This window comes from Dasypus novemcinctus, chromosome 25, assembly GCF_030445035.2.
Source record: "Dasypus novemcinctus isolate mDasNov1 chromosome 25, mDasNov1.1.hap2, whole genome shotgun sequence".
In the NCBI taxonomy this organism is placed as follows: domain Eukaryota; kingdom Metazoa; phylum Chordata; class Mammalia; order Cingulata; family Dasypodidae; genus Dasypus; species Dasypus novemcinctus.
The window spans coordinates 24,116,877-24,131,016 of record NC_080697.1 but is presented as its reverse complement, the minus strand read 5'-3'; the positions used below and the strand labels follow the sequence as shown (position 1 = coordinate 24,131,016).

Genomic DNA, 14,140 nt, shown 5'->3' with positions numbered 1-14,140 from the left:
AGCATCTTATTAAGTCTCTAAAGAAAGTTTTTAAATGATTCCAAATGCATTTGGGTTTCTCACGTTTGGCTAAGGGACTAGCTCCTGTGAATGTAGCCCATTTGTCATAGCCTCAAAGACCATTCTTACTTGGTCCGTGTGTGCAACAGCAATTACGGGAGAAGGCCAGCTGGGAACGGTGGCACCAGCGCTGTGTCAGCATATCACTTTGGTGTCTGCCGTGAAGCCTTCAAAAATGAAAACATGAAATTTAGGCTGAGTCTACATAGGCAAACCGTTTTGCCTGAATTTAAAATGAAGTTGGAATCTATTAAAATAGTCTATATTAAAAATGGCTTACCTGAGTAATGTCCTTTATTTTTTGAAGTGGTGTTATATAGATATAGTCTAAGTATTTATAAAGTGACACTTCCTTCCCTCTTCAGTATTGGAATTGTGTGTTTTACATGAGAATCCCCAATAAACGAAACACAGACTTTGCCAGCTTTTGATCACTGATTCTCAAGCTTTGATTATGTTTTTGATACTGCCATATAGGCCCATGATCAGTATCCCTCAATGGCTCCCAATTGCTTGAAACTCAGGGTCCCCCACATTTCCCAACCTAATCTAACTTCTAGTATATTGCCCATTATTCCTTTGCCATAGCCAGACTTAACTACAAACATCCTTCAAGTCAGTAACTCCATTTTGAACCTGACTTTGTCCTCTCCAGTTGTGTCGTCATGCCTAAAAGGCCCTTTTCCATCCTCTTTCCTACTCAAATCTTATCCGTTGACTTTACAAGTCAGGAATCAGGTCTCAGGCCTCTTTACACCTTACAGTGACTATTACAGAGCTCTTGGCTGCAGAATAACATAATCATGGAAGTTTAAAGCTGGAACAATCTTAGAGATTGTTTTACCCAACTACTCAATTTTCAAATTAAAAAAATAAAGATAAAGGCATAGATATAAAATCCCAGACTAGTGATTTTTCTTCTCTGCTACTCAGACTTCTAGTAGTACTTAGTAAAGGTGCTTTATGATAGACAAAATCCCAAATGTCCCTCCTCACTCCTTATTGACACATTATAGAACATTTTGACTTTGACTTCCTTTCATTTCTTTCTTCATTTTCAACCTCCTTTTCCTTTTTCTACTGGTCTCTAGTCACAGCTTTATGTATATTTGGCTGTGCAGCTTTTGGAAGGTCATTTTATCCCAGAGGCTCAGTTTCTTCTTTGAAAAAGGAGCAGGTTGGATGGATAATTTTTAATGGCCCTGAACAATTTTTTCTTTTGTTTCACCCTAAGGTCTTGATTTTATGTCTTTTTTACTCTCTGCTCTGTCGACTCAACAGAGTCATGACAAATTTTTATGTGTACTTGAAATCCACTCTGGTAAATGTTGCCCTGAAATTTAGAAATATAAACAAGGAGGAAACTTTAAGTATTTAATACTGCAGAACACAAAGAAGACAAAATGGTGAGGTGGCTAATGGGGGCATTTGTTCTCTCTGAAACATCCACCCCACTAAGTTCAATGTGTCTTACAGAAATTAGAAAACAAACCAAAGTATAGATGAAAGGGGTTTACTTAGGAAAAACATAAGCATGTTAAATGAGAAGGTTTTATTGTTTAGCTCCAAAGCCTTTAATTTTGCCCTACAATTATAATGAAATTTACTTTAATGGAATACTTGGTATACAATTTAATCATTAATAACGTTAGGAAGTGGGAGTCCTTTTAATAACCCCATTTTACAAATGAAGAAACTGAGATTTAATGAGGTGTAATAACTCAACTAATGAGGTATAATAACTCAACAATCACTCAAGTAGATGGTTACTGGTAAAGGTGGGATTTGAAATTGAACAATCTGATTTTAGGTCTACATTCCTTTATGGAATTTCAAAACATTATGGAATAAATCTTTTGGGAAGGAGGACAGCATATGGGGAGTGATGAGTTTGGAAATATGATTTTTCAAACTTCATTTGAGAAATAGAGAAAGTGGCCAATGACAAATAGACTGGTAGGTCTGTGTGAATCTTACATGATGATGGCTATATATTTTCCAATATTTCTTCCCAATAGAGAAAGGTGAGAGACTAAGGAAAACCTGCTTCAGGTAGACACAACTGGGGCAGTGGTTAATGATTGTGAGACTTTGTGAGCTGGGCACATCAATACACCTTGTCTGGGAATCTCACTAGTCATTGAATCAGCTAGGGGTGGGGGAAGCATATTTCCTTTACTTGAACGATTTCAGTTTTTTGTTTTTTGTTTTTTCAGCATAAAGCACTTTTATTGCAATAACTCAAAATTCATATGTGGGGCACGAGATGGGAGGGTGGGGAAGCAACAATTTATCTCACCAAATCACTACACAGGTCAGCAAAAGGGTGAGAGGGGGAAGGAAAAGCCAGGAAACTTTGAGATGAGCAGCAGGGGCTGAGCATCAAAAAACAGGAGATGCTGAAGCTGCAATGACCAGCATCATTTTTTTAAGAGAACACTCAAGGGTTTGTCAGACAGCTGGGCTTTCATTGGGTATTAAGTGTCTACAAACAGAACCTTCAATTGAAACTTTCGATTAAAGTTCTTAAAATTTAGGAAATGGTGGAGTTTTGATAGCTATGAGAAGAGTAAAAAAGTCCTGAAAATCCATTAGAAAAATTACAGTATGGGGAAAAAAAAAATCCAGGGCATGGAAAAGGCTTCAGAGGTCCCTGCTGGCCCAGGGACAGATCCCTGTAGTGTCCAACACTCCAGTGAAAACTATCTGCTTTCAAAAGTTTTGAGGGGAGATTAGGGTGGGACTGGTGGAGGCAAAGGCTCTCCCCTTTCCCACTTCAGTTTTGGGTAGGGCTTTTAATGCAACCCAAGGGCACCTCTCAGCTTGGGGATTCAGCCCTCAACAGTGCCTCAAATCTGCTATGGCTTTGCAGCACAGCAAGAAGGTTTAATATATAATAGATAAAAATTTCACCCCTCCAAAAATAATAAAATAAAGATTCTTGCACCCCCTCCCCCAACACCAATTCCTATTCTAAAGTTAACCCATCGTTTGTGCTGTTAGTACTTGAACATACACTTAACTAGAAACCTAGATAGAAAATACCGAAACTGAATTTCCACCCCAAAACCAAAACAAAAAATAAGTAATTTAAGGTTTATGGCATATCATTAAAGTCAATATATACAAGGAGAAAGGGGAAGAGGAAATGGGAGATGTTGGATGCAAAGCTGAATGATAGTGCTCGCTTCGGCAGCACATATACTAAAATTGGAACGATACAGAGAAGATTAGCATGGCCCCTGCGCAAGGATGACACGCAAATTCGTGAAGCGTTCCATATTTTTCCAAGAAGCACAGCGCACTCCACAAGTCATAAACCCCAACAGGCCCACCCCAAGACATATACTTGTCAAATTATCCAATGCTCAAGACAAAGAGAAAATCCTAAAAGCAGCAAGAGAAAAGAAAACCATCACATACAAGGGAAGCTCAATTAGATTAAGTGCTGATTTCTCTTCTGAAACCATGGAGGCAAGAAGACAGTGGTATGATATAGTCAAGGTACTAAAGGAAAAAAATTTCCAACCAAGAATACTCGATCCAGCTAAACTAGCATTCAAACATGATGGAGAGTTCAAAATATTCGCAGACAAACAGAAACTGAAAGAGTATACCAACAAGAAACCTCCCCTTCAAGAAATTCTAAAGGGAGTTCTGCAGGAAGAAAGGAAAAAGCAGGAAAGGCAAAGTTGGAGGAGAGTATAAGACCAACAACAACAACAAAAAAGACAAAAAAAAATATACAAACAAAATATGACAAACACAAATCCAATCAAAATATGGCTAACACAAATAATTCCTTGATAGTAATAACACTGAATGTCAATGGATTAAACTCACCTATCAAAAGATTCAGACTGGGACACTGGATAAGGAAATATGACCCATCCATATGCTGTCTACAAGAGACACATCTTAGACCCAGAGACGCATGGAGATTGAAAGTGAAAGGCTGGAAAACAATCATACAAGCTAACAATAACCAAAAAAAGGCAGGAGTAGCTATATTAATATCAGACAAAATAGACTTTAAATGTGAAACAATTGTGAGAGACAAAGAAGGATACTACATTTTAGTCAAAGGGAAAATCTGTCAAGAAGATCGAACAATCATAAATATCTATGCCCCTAACAAGGGTGCCTCTAAATACGTCAGGCAAACGCTGGAAAAACTAAGTGAAAGAATAGATACATCTACAATTATAGTGGGGGATTTTAATACACCACTATCAACTCTGGACAGAACATCTCAAAAGAGAATCACCAAAGAAACAAAACATCTGAATAGTATATTAGAGGAGCTCGATCTAATAGACATATATAGATCGCTACACCCAAACACAGCAGGATATACATTTTTCTCAAGCGCACATGGATCATTCTCCAAGATAGATCATATGCTAGGCCACAAAGAAAGGCTGAACGAATTCAGAAAGATTGAAATCATACAAAACATTATCTCTGACCACAGTGGAGTCAAGCTGGAGATTTGCAAGGGAAAGAAGCCCAGATTTCACACCACGATTTGGAAATTAAACAACACACTCTTAGAAAAACAGTGGGTCAAAGAGGAAATCTCAAAAGAAATCAATGACTACCTTGAAACAAATGATAATGATAACACAACATACCAAAATTTATGGGATGCAGCAAAAGCAGTACTGAGAGGGAAGTTTATAGCCATAAATTCATATATCAAAAAAGAAGAAAGAGCAAAAATTGAAGAACTAACTGCACATTTGAAGGAATTAGAAAAACAACAACAAAGTAACCCAACAGGAAGAAGAAGGAAGGAAATAACAAAGATAAGAGCAGAACTAAATGAAATAGAAAATAAGAAAGCACTTGAACAGATAAACAAGACCAAGAGCTGGTTTTTTGAGAAGATTAACAAAATTGACAAACCTTTAGCAACACTAACAAAGAAAAAAAGAGAGAAGATGCAAATACACAAAATAAGAAATGAGAAAGGCGATATCACCACTGACCCCACAGAAATAAAGACTATCATAAGAGGATATTTTGAAAAACTATATTCCAACAAAAACGACAATCTAGAGGAAATGGACAAATTCCTAGAAACACATAAACAGCCCATATTGACAAAAGAAGAAATTGATGATCTTAACAAACCAATCACAAGCAGAGAGATAGAATCAGTTATTAAAAATCTCCCAACTAAGAAGAGCCCAGGGCCAGATGGCTTCACAGGTGAATTCTATAAAACATTCCGGAAAGAACTGACACCAATCCTGCTGAAACTATTCCAAACCATCGAAACAGAAAGAACATTACCCAACTCCTTCTATGATGCCAACATTACCCTAGTACCAAAGCCAAACAAAGACATCACAAGAAAGGAAAATTACAGACCAATTTCTCTAATGAACCTAGACGCAAAAATACTTAACAAAATACTTGCTAATCGTATTCAACAACACATTAAACGAATTATACACCACGACCAAGTGGGATTCATCCCAGGTATGCAAGGATGGTTCAACATAAGAAAATCAATCAACGTAATACACCATATAAACAGATTGAAGGAAAAAAATCACATGATTATATCTATTGATGCAGAAAAAGCATTTGACAAAATACAGCACCCTTTCTTGATAAAAACACTCCAAATGATTGGAATACAAGGAAATTTTTTGAACATGATAAAGAGTATATATGAAAAACCTAAAGCCAATATTGTTTACAATGGAGAAATCCTAGACTCCTTCCCTCTAAACTCAGGAACAAGACAAGGATGCCCACTGTCGCTGCTCCTATTTAACATTGTCTTAGAAGTACTTGCTCGAGCACTGAGGCAAGAACCAGAAATAAAAGGCATTCAAATTGGAAAGGAAGAAGTCAAAATTTCATTATTTGCAGATGACATGATCCTATACATAGAAAACCCTGAGAGATCTACAACGAAGATTCTAGAACTCATAAATGAGTTTAGTAAAGTCGCAGGTTATAAGATCAATGCGCAAAAATCAGTAGCATTTCTGTACACCAATAATGAGCAAGATCAGGAGGAAATCAAGAAACAAATACCATTCACAATAGTAAATAAAAAAATCAAATACTTAGGAATAAATTTAACTAAAGAGGTAAAGAACTTATACACTGAGAACTATACAAGATTGTTCAAGGAAATCAAAGAAGACCTAAATAAATGGAAGACTATTCCTTGTTCATGGATAGGAAGACTGAACATTATTAAGATGTCTATCCTACCAAAATTGATCTACACATTCAATGCAATCCCAATAAAAATCAATGCAGCCTTCTTTAAGGAACTAGAAAAACTAACTATGAAATTTATTTGGAAAGGAAAGAGACCCCGAATAGCCAAAGACATACTGAAAAAGAAAAACGAAATTGGAGGAATCACACTACCTGACTTCAAAACATACTATAAAGCTACGGTGGTGAAAACAGCATGGTATTGGCATAAGGAGAGACATATAGACCAATGGAATCGAATTGAAAGCTCTGATATAGAACCTCACATATACAACCACATAATATTCGATAAAGCCACCAAACCCTCTCAACTGGGAGAGAGTGGCCTATTCAACAAATGGTGTCTGGAGAACTGGATAGCCATATGTAGAAGAATGAAAGAGGATTACCATCTCACACCTTATACAAAGATCAACTCAAGATGGATCAAAGACCTAAATATAAGAGCCAAGACCATAAAAACCTTAGAAAGCAGTGTAGGGAAACATCTACAGGACCTTGTAATAGGTAATGGATTTATGAATATCTCACCAAAAGCACGAGCAGCAAAAGAACTAATAGATAAATGGGACTTCCTCAAAATTAAAGCCTTATGCACCTCAAAGGAGTTTGTCAAGAAAGTAAAAAGGGAGCCCACACAGTGGGAGAAAATATTTGGCAATCATATATCTGATAAGAAACTTATAACTTGCATATATAAAGAACTCCTACATCTTGAAAATAAAAAGATAAACAATCCATTTAAAAAATGGGAAAAAGACTTAAACAGACACTTCTCCGAAGAAGAAATACAAATGGCAAGAAAGCACATGAAAAAATGTTCCAAATCTCTAGCTATCAGGGAAATGCAAATCAAAACCACAATGAGATACCATCTTACACCCATAAGATTGGCAGCTATGAAAAAAACAGAAGAATACAAGTGCTGGAGAGGATGTGAAGGAAGGGGAACACTCATCCACTGCTGGTGGGAATGCAGAAGGATCCAACCATTCTGGAGAACAGTATGGCGGTTTCTCAAAAAACTAGCCATAGATTTGCCATATGACCCAGCAATACCACTGCTGGGAATATACCCAGCAGAACTGAAAACAAGAACACAAACCAATATATGTACACCAATGTTCATAGCAGCATTGTTCACTATTGCCAAAAGTTGGAATCAACCCAAATGCCCATCAACAGACGAGTGGATCAATAAAATGTGGTATATACACACAATGGAATACTACTCGGCTGTAAGAACAAACACACTACAAACACATGTGATAACATGGATGAATCTTGAAAACCTTATGTTGAGTGAAGCAACCCAGACATTGAAGGACAAATACTACATGACCTCAATGATATGAAATAAACAAGCTGCCCTAGATAGCAAGAGACTGAACGATAGGCTTGCAGGAAATCGGAGGGTGGAGGAAGGATATGAGCCGATGTCTGCAGGGGTGGAATTTAAGACGAGATGGTGGTAAGTATGAACACAAAGAAGAGATAAAAGGGGGGCAAGGGGTTGCCTTTGCTTGGGGCTTTGCGGGTTTGAGGGTGGCTGGGGAGGGACGGGTGGGTAACGTTGCCCAATAGTGGGGGGAGGGAGGGGTAGCATACGAACCAGGAGAGGGTCAGGTGTTGGTGGAGAGTAAAATGCCGAGAAAATCATATCAAAATATAATAAAGAGGGTTACCTGTTTAGAATGCTCGGAGGGGAGGGTCTGATGCAGGACGGGCTCCTGGGGAATGTCTAAATGCTCATTCTGCCAGAGTGGGTGACACCATGGGGTAGAAACCCAAGTAGTGAGAGTGGGGGTGGACCCACATCCTGGGGAGGACTAATGCCATCCAATAGAGGGAACTGTATCCCTCGAGAGAAAGGGTGGCTCCCAGGGCATTGGGGCAGTTGAGCAAGTTAGGCCCTGAACACTATTCCATCTATCTCTGGAAGTGGCTCCTCAGGAAACGGAGGTTGGCTATCACTGAGAGCACCAAGGTGGAAGGGAAAATGGACGTTAAATGTGTGGAACCAAAGTAAATGGGGGGTAAGAGAGGAGTTTCTTGAGAGTACACAAGGATGGATATAAAACATGTAATATTACACCATAACATATAGGAGATGACAGACTGATAATGTAAACCATAATGTAAAACATAGGATAACTAAAAATGTAAAGAACTGTGTATCCTAAAGTATGCACCATAATGTAAACACAGATGTCACCTTGTTAGAAAGCTAATGTCTCAGACTCTGTACATCACTTTAAGTAAATATGATATGAATAGGGCGTAAGAGTATCACTGTGGAAGGGAAAAGGTTTTCTGGTGGATGTGTGGGAGTGCTGTATATTATATATATACATTGCTGTGGTCTAGGACTCCTGTGAAGAAAAGCTGAATAATTAGGGGGGGGGAAAAAAAAAAAAAAAAAAAAAAAAAGAAAAAAAAAGAAAAAAATAGGATGTGGAATTTTTTCAAGTCAACATTCTTTATCTAAGTTCTTTATCTAACTTTATCCAAGTTCTTTATCTATCCTTTAAACTCATCGCTATATGCCATTCCCTAGTAAGGGACCATGACATTATATTGGGCTTCAAATTTCGGGGAGTTCTGGATCACAGAGTGTTTCAACAATGGCAATGGAGGGATACTGGTATGGGATACCAATGACAGATGATATATGACTGACAGGGAGCTGTACAGAACATATGTCCAGGGTGCATGGTAATGTTTCGATATACTCATAGTGGCAACAATTAAAAACCACAGTAGGGGGGGTACTGGGTTCCTGGCCAGTGGTGCTCTGTCGTGGTCCCTAGGGGAGCAGCGACAGTCTCCCAGGTACAGTGGTGGGGACCGGGAGGGAGTGAGGGTTCAACAGTGAGCCCCTGATACTAATGACTATGCTTGTGAGCTGATAAACCCAAAATAATAACAAGGCCTAGAGCAACTTTGTGCCTGGGAATTTCCTTCTGTCAGCCTTCATGTTACTCAAATGTGGCCAGTCTCGAAGCCAAACTCAGCATGTAAATGCAATGCCTTCCCCCCAGCGTGGGACATGACACCCGGGGATGAGCCTCCCTGGCAACGAGGGACCACTATCAACTACCAACTGATGATGCAACTGGAAAATGACCTTATACGGAAGGTTCAATGCGGATCAGCAGAATATCCATGTCTACATAAAATACCATGACTTTAAAATGCTGTTTGACCTAAAGTAAGGGGGAAATGGAAAGGAGAAATGAGTTTATATGGCTACGAGTTTCTAAAAAAGAGTCTGGAGGCTGGCAGAAGGTTTGCCCTCATGCACAACTGAGCAGAGTCAGAGAGACAGATAAAGCAAATACAACCCCCAGATATTGGTTCCTTTGAGGGCTAAAGAGACCCATGGGAGTTATGGTCATGGCCGATGGGGTTTACTACCAGGGCAGATGGCCCCTCTTTGGAAATGGTGTTTATGTGTGATGAATCTGGACTCAGATGGGATCTCCCTTCATAAGACTTTCATGCTAATGTGCTGGAGGTGCAGTTAATGTTGGGGTTTAAGATATATTTAGGGGATTTGAATCTCTGGACTGACAATGTGATAGCCAGATCCTGAGCCTCAACAGACTCCAGCACCTACAATCTGATTTATTGGACTTACCACACTCAGCTAAGATGGAGGTGAAGAAGGACAACCACCACACCATGGAGCCTAGAGTGATTACAACTGAAAATGGGAGGATTGCATCCAGCATCCAGGTGGAATCTGAGCCTCCTCTTGACATAAAGGTGCAATGGACACAACCAATCCAGTGTCCACATAGAAGAGGTGGCATTGGATTGGGAAAAATGGACATAATGGACAAAGGGTATGGGGAAAGGCAGGAAGAGATGAGAGGTGGAGGCGTCTTCGGGACATGGAGCTGCCCTGGATGGTGCTTCAGAGGTAATCACCGGACATTGTAAATCCTCACAGGGCCTACATGATGGAATAGAGGAGAGTATGGGCCATGATGTGAACCAATGTATATGAGGTGCAGAGGTGCCCAAAGATGTACTTACCAAATCCAATGGATGTGTCATGATGATGGGAACGAGTGTTGTTGGGGGGGGGGAGAGGGAGGGTGGGGGGGTGGGGTTGAATGGGACCTCACATATATATTTTTAATGTAATATTATTACAAAGTCAATAAAAAATAAAAAAATTTAAAAAAAAAAAAAAAAAAAAGCTGAATGATAGAACACGTTCAGCCTGGGCAGATGTTTATACAAAAAGTGTAGTGGAACATCAGGAAAAGCTCCATATGGGTTCACGTGCGCGTGTGTGGAGGCGCCAGATCCATAGCAGATCCATGGCAGATCCATGGCAGATTCAAGTACAGGCAGTGGAGGGAGGAGTCCATTCCTGTCATTCCAGTTTTAAAAGCTCTACATCAAAGATGAGAGTGGCATTTGGTGGGATGATGCCTGGGTGCCCAGTGGCACCGTAGGCAGAGTCTGGGAAGATGGTCAGTTTGGCTCTCTGACACACGCTCATCTGGGCAACCCCTTCTTCCCAGCCTCGGATCACCTCCTGCTTGTAAGTTTAAAAGGCTTGTTTCTGTCCCGAGAGGAATCAAATTTCTTTCCATCTCCGAGCATCCCCGTGTAGTGCACCACGCAGGACTGGCCGCGCTTCGGCAAAGGTGCGCCCGTCTCCGGGGGAGGTGGTCTCCCCCTGCACTCCCCTGGCGGCGGCGGACGCTAGGCGCGCGGCGTGGGCCAACAGCAGACCTGGCGGCGGCTCCGGGGCTCTGCCTCGTCCCTCCGCCTGTCGGTGCACGCGCGCGCCCCCGCATCCGATTTCAGTTTTTAGGGAAAAAATTCATGACCTGCGAATGTGAATGCTAATAAAATGATTTGAAAGCGCTGGAATTTTCTCCAATTCTTTCAAGGACACTCTTTTTGCTTACATAGCCCAGTTTTGCTTTCATAGATTTCGATATTTTCCTTTAGTCATTGACTTCCCATCTCCTTTATCCTCTTTTCTCCTTTGCGTTCCCTTTAATTCTAGATCTGGCTGACTCCTGGGCTAACTCCAGCCTTCCTGCAGGTTCCGCAGCTTTTAAGTTGAATACTTGATCCTCTCTCCACCACCACTCCAAACATCTATTTCTTCACTGCAGCTCAGATATAGCATGAGAAAAGGAGTTGGCTATAACTAATTTACACTAAAATTTGAATGTCATAGATTAACCCTCCAGGGATATTTTCTTGTTAATCCAAGTAAATGTCCAGATGTTGCCTTTTTATTCAGTGAATGGGAGATGCTTCCAGGCCAGAGGCCTTCCCATAAATGCCACCACTTGGCTTATTCCATGAAGCGTGCAAAAGCCCGGAATGTATCTAAGGCCCACTCTAGATCTGACCATTCCACAGGGGGTAGGTCACGGCATCCATTTCTTATGTTAGCTGGGGTTAGGAGAGGGGTGCAGAACTGTACTGTACTTCCTTCAGGAATTTTCCAAAGGTGAGAAAAACCACAATGGGGATGTTTTCCTCCTCATTTGCATTATTCTCATCTTTACCTCTCTTTCTTCCCTTCATTTTCCCTCCTCTAGGAAGGGGAGATTTAACAGGATGGTGCTTAGAGAAATGCTACTGTCATCTCGTCCCAACCAAGGCCCCCTCTCTTCCCCAACCTTCCCACCTAGACACCATCTTCTCTGAATTCTCTGCTACTTTTATCCCAGTTTCAATTTCTTCTTAGATCCCTTTCTTCTTAAAGATGTATGGTCCTCTTTATAATGGGAAAACAGCTGGAGAATGCTTCTCCTGGTTCTCCACCCACCTCTGCCATGGAGCACCAGGACTGAACTGACTTGGTTGAGTGCTGGCATCTTGAGGGTATTCTCTCAGTTTTTCCTAAATGAATGGCCGATTCCCTGAATGACTGACTGTGCCTCATCATCCCCTCCATGATGGGAAGGATTAATGGCAACAGATCCCAGCTTTCATAGGATGATGTGGCCTGACTTTCTTTTCTTCCTAATAGTGCCAAGGCCCCTTGCTTCTCTTTGCCCTTCCTTTCCCTTTTTTTGCCCATGATTTCTGTTCAACCCTTCGCTTTCTTTGCAATGGTATTTCACTATCTTTATTCCCCTGCTCCATAGGTTGGTATCACCAACAGGAGAAGAGGGGCCCCCCCTATTTTTCTTGTCACCGTAAGTATGTTCTATTCCTCTGCCCAGACCTGCCTCAAGAGGACCAAATAGCTCCTGGCTCTAATTCTCTGAATATTTTTCCCTGCAGGTCAGGTCATCCTTTGCATGCGAATTTGCTTGGTTTAATTCTTGGACTTTGGAAAATTCCCAAACCCTCAGGGAATCTCCCTTCACTGAGTTTCCTTCCAGTATTTGGTCTGCTGTAGAATTTCTGAACTTTTTCTTCCCAAAACCCTCCAAACACTTTGATCAGCTAAAAACTGGCCAAACTGAGAGAACTAGAGCAGGTGTTAATTCTTGCACATCACAATCAACACACTCACCATTGAGCTATAGAACTAAAAACTTAATTTTTCTACACAGGCCTCTAGATTCCAAGAGGAAATTAAAACTGATGGTTCCAAATGATGCTACTTAGGCATCACCACAAGGTGTCTATCCATTGGGCAATATTTGACTTTTTATTTCTGATATGGGCTTGTCATGCAGGCTTGTGAGGGTGGACACCAGTAGTCATCTGTAAAGGGATGGCCACTTTTTATAGTCACATTTTATGTAGGTAGTTACAGTAAAGTTGACTGTCAAGACTTTCAGTACAAGTGAAAACCATTTTTCCTGCCAATTTTGGGCTTCTACTTGAATTTGGGCACCATGCTCCAGTTTACTCTAAAAATCAATGGAAACAGAAATGGAATTTTCAAATTCCAATCCAATATTAGTAATTAGAGAGTTCCTCTTCAGTTAAACTTTTCTTTCAGAATCACGGTGGCTTGGTAGGGAGGCAAAAAATTATGAGTCATTCTTCTTGGTTCTAGCTTCACAGCTTCTATGCTTTATTTATTTATTTTTACCTGAAAGCTTGACATATTAATGACAACCTAGGGAGATACTGGGTTATGATAAACCTTAATAAGCTAGAGTTTTAGAATCTTAGAATATGAAGATTGGCAGGTACTTACCGACCATCTCTGTCTATACCTAGGCTTTACAGATGAACACAGTAAGGCTGAGGAAGGGAAGTGATTCCCATAAAATCACTTGCTAGTGTGTGGTCGAGTCAGGACCAGACCCAGACTCTGCTTCATTTTGCCCAATTCCAATCTTGATATTTATGTGCCATTTAGCCACCCCACAGGAAGGATTAATGGCAATATGTCCCAGCTTTCATAGGATGACATCAGGCTTTGCAGAGATAATAAGAAAGAAGGGGGAGGATATTACCACCATCAAAATTACATTATTTAGGGAAGTGGACTTGGCCCAGCGGTTAGGGCATCCGTCTACCACATGGGAGGTCCGCGGTTCAAACCCTGGACCTCCTTGACCCGTGCGGATGTGGCCCACCCGCAGTGCTGATGTGCGCAAGGAGTGCCATGCCATGCAGGGGTGCCCCCCGCGCAGGGGAGCCCCATGTGCAAGGAGTGTGCCCCGTAAGGAGAGCCGCCCAGTGTGAAAGAAAGTGTAGCCTGCCCAAGAATGGCGCCGCATATATGGAGAGCTGACACAACAAGATGACACAACAAAAAGAAACACAGATTCCCATGTGCTGACAACAACAGAAAGCGGACAAAGAAGAACATGCAGCAAAATGGACACAGAGAACAGACAACTGGGGGGGGGGGGTGGGAAGGGGAGAGAAATAAATAAAAATA

General features: G+C 40.8%; 1 protein-coding gene and 1 non-coding gene across 16 annotated transcripts in view; one reads left to right on the top strand and one right to left on the bottom strand.

Moving 5' to 3' along the window:
• The window catches only part of ADRA1A (adrenoceptor alpha 1A), a 117,600-nt gene that overhangs the window by 15,511 nt on the left and 87,949 nt on the right, over positions 1-14,140 (bottom strand). For 3 of the 15 annotated variants that reach the window (XR_011647468.1, XR_011647467.1, XR_011647469.1), the window contains one exon: positions 130-227. The exons of the other annotated variants lie outside the window; for them this stretch is intronic. The gene's annotated coding sequence lies outside the window, so the exon portion shown is untranslated. The remainder of the gene's footprint in view (positions 1-129; positions 228-14,140) is intronic. 15 annotated transcript variants of the gene reach the window in all.
• On the top strand, positions 3,241-3,347 carry LOC111766063 (U6 spliceosomal RNA). Its single transcript, XR_002798227.1, has one exon. It is a non-coding gene; the product is annotated as a U6 spliceosomal RNA (small nuclear RNA).